At 42.3% G+C, this 2,500-nt stretch overlaps 1 protein-coding gene across 5 annotated transcripts in view; it reads right to left on the reverse strand.

Annotated features, from left to right (window-relative positions):
• LOC137997681 (protein NLRC3-like) overlaps positions 1–551 on the reverse strand; it is a 102,694-nt gene extending 102,143 nt beyond the window's left edge. For all 5 annotated transcript variants that reach the window (XM_068843825.1, XM_068843823.1, XM_068843824.1 and 2 more), the window contains exon 1: positions 243–551. The gene's annotated coding sequence lies outside the window, so the exon portion shown is untranslated. The remainder of the gene's footprint in view (positions 1–242) is intronic.
• Positions 552–2,500: the final 1,949 nt, after the last annotated feature.

Below are 2,500 nucleotides of genomic sequence, written 5' to 3' on the forward strand. Positions count from 1 at the left end.
ATTCAATTTAACCATTAACTTCGCTTCCTCCGTACAAAGGCGTATATTGTCACAATATTTCTCAATTTGGGAAAACAGTTGGTTGAAACAATGGTGAAGGAAGCCTATCTCGAACAACAACATATTTACACGCAGATTCATTGAATGTATACATGTACTCTAAAGCCATATATTAAAACAACGAAATAAACGGACCGCTACACCGCTTAAGAAGTGGAAATTTGTTAGTTAAGCAAGCTTACCTTGCACAAAATGCAGTGAATGTTTCCTTCTTTCGGGCGACCTTAATTTGCGAACAGAAAGATCTTGGAGGCCTTTACAACGAAAATGAAAATAAAAGTGAAGGAGGATTTCCTGCAATGGGTGTGTATCGAAGCAGATGACGGCAACGAAGGTGCCTTTTCAGCTGGAGTCGGATCGGAAAATAGAGCTAAGCTTTTTGTGGCGGAAAATTTCCCTCTCAATGGTCTTCACTTGTCTCGTAGTATTTGTCCTGTACTGGAAAGCGATATAAAACATTATGGATCGCCTGGCTTCATGCCTATCTGTGATCAAGAGCGATGCTCAACGCGATCACGTGAACATAATAAGCACATGACCAAAGATGGCGGGACACTAGAGGGTCTCAATCGGGGGATTATTAACAATTACACGCGTAGCCCTTGCGGGCTACGGGTCAATAGCCCATGAGGCAATTGAACCGTGGCCCTTGAGGGCGAAGGCAATAATAAAGTTAGCAAATGCTATTTGGGAATAAAACGAAAGAAAGCGTCACGCTTTTCGCTACTCGAGGACTACTAATAATAGTCCTCTAGTAGCGTAGTCAATCAAAATGCAGGATTTGCATTAGTCCACTAGTTGGGTGATACTAATTAAACTTATCATATGGCCCATACGGCCCCCCGCGCGCTTTCATTGTACAACTATTAGCAAAAATACCCGTTTGACGGCCCTGTTTATAGGAACACATACTGCTCAGCGCGATGTGATTTTAAAAGATTTCGTCGCTTTTTAACATCCGAGTGTTTTACAGCCAAAAAAATTAAATCCAAACTACATATTAGATAAATTTTCTGCGCAAATTTTTGTGACTTGTTTTATCCAACTTCATATTCTGAGTGCTCATGAATAGTGTAAAGAGCCCATGCGATAAAATGCTTTTTGACTGAGTTTAGGTCGGGCCGAACAGGAAAATATTTGGCCCTCGGTCATTGAGCACGGACCTCGCTGCGCTTGGTCCGTACACCATGATGACCTCGGGCCAAATATTTTCCCTTCCGGCCCTCCCACTCAGTCAATAAGTACCCAAGCTTTCATGGTTTAACGGTTATTTTTTTTGTCGTTTCAGTTCACTTACACGAAAAACACAGACATGTCCCTCGTCGAAAATGAAACATATATATTTTTTGGCTTTTTGCTTTTTGGGGTTCTCTGTGTTAGTAAGGCCTTACTACACATATTGAATAGAATAAGCGTGACTTACATTTTTGTCGAGACCTCCAACTGGGCGGTTATTTGGGACTTGTTTTGTCGTGTCCGACAAGCCTAGTGGAACGAAATATCAGAGAATATAGTGCAATGGAAATAAAACAGTCTTGATTGCTCTGAAGTATCGGCTAATTATTTCAAAACACTCCCTACTCCTCTTCTCAAAATTAAATTTTTAAAATCACGTTAAGTGCTTTTAAATGGAACTGGGGTAACCGGTAGGTGGGGTCGAAAAATAGCTCGTGTTTACATGCACTCTTACCACCCCGGGGTCCTGGGTGACTTTTCTCGATGCAACTGCGGGGTCGTTAAGTACGTAAACAGGCAAAACGGCAGGTGAAGGACGCATTTTGGCGGTTAATGCTTCTTTTTTCTCTCTCCCATTAGCTACTCTTGCTCAACTTTTCAGTGCTGCGGCTTCTTATTATCATTTTTAATGCTGCAAGGCCTTCGCCAAAGGCAATATATTGCGACACGAGCCGACCCTGGCTTGACGGGTTACCCCAAATTCAAGCGTTTACATGGCAAAACGCGACCCCGGCTGGCCGGGTTACCCGGTCTGGTAGACGGTGCAATCCGTCTCGGCGAGTTATCTCGCCTATTATATAAACGCGAGGCTGAAAAGATATGGGTTTCTATGGACAGGTGGGTTATTTTACCAAGGCAGGGTGGGTTCCACCAAGGCAGGGTTACCCGACCTCCATGTAAAGACAACGGCAACGTCAAGGAACACGTCACTTCAAAATAGAACTCAGCGATATCGCAAGTATTTTACGATTATTCGGTCACTATTACATATACAGTTCGGGCGAACTATCCTGTAGCTACGGTTTTAAAGTAAAAATAGAAAATAAACGGTTCATTGCTATATGCTCACGTTGTCGTCAACACCTAAAATTTCAAATTGGTGATTTCACGTTGTACCGCAAAGGAAATTCATACTGCACGCATACTGCACGATTTTTTTTAACCATTAATAAACAATTATTGGATGAGGTTGAGCATGATATCA

This window comes from Montipora foliosa, chromosome 3, assembly GCF_036669935.1.
Source record: "Montipora foliosa isolate CH-2021 chromosome 3, ASM3666993v2, whole genome shotgun sequence".
In the NCBI taxonomy this organism is placed as follows: domain Eukaryota; kingdom Metazoa; phylum Cnidaria; class Anthozoa; order Scleractinia; family Acroporidae; genus Montipora; species Montipora foliosa.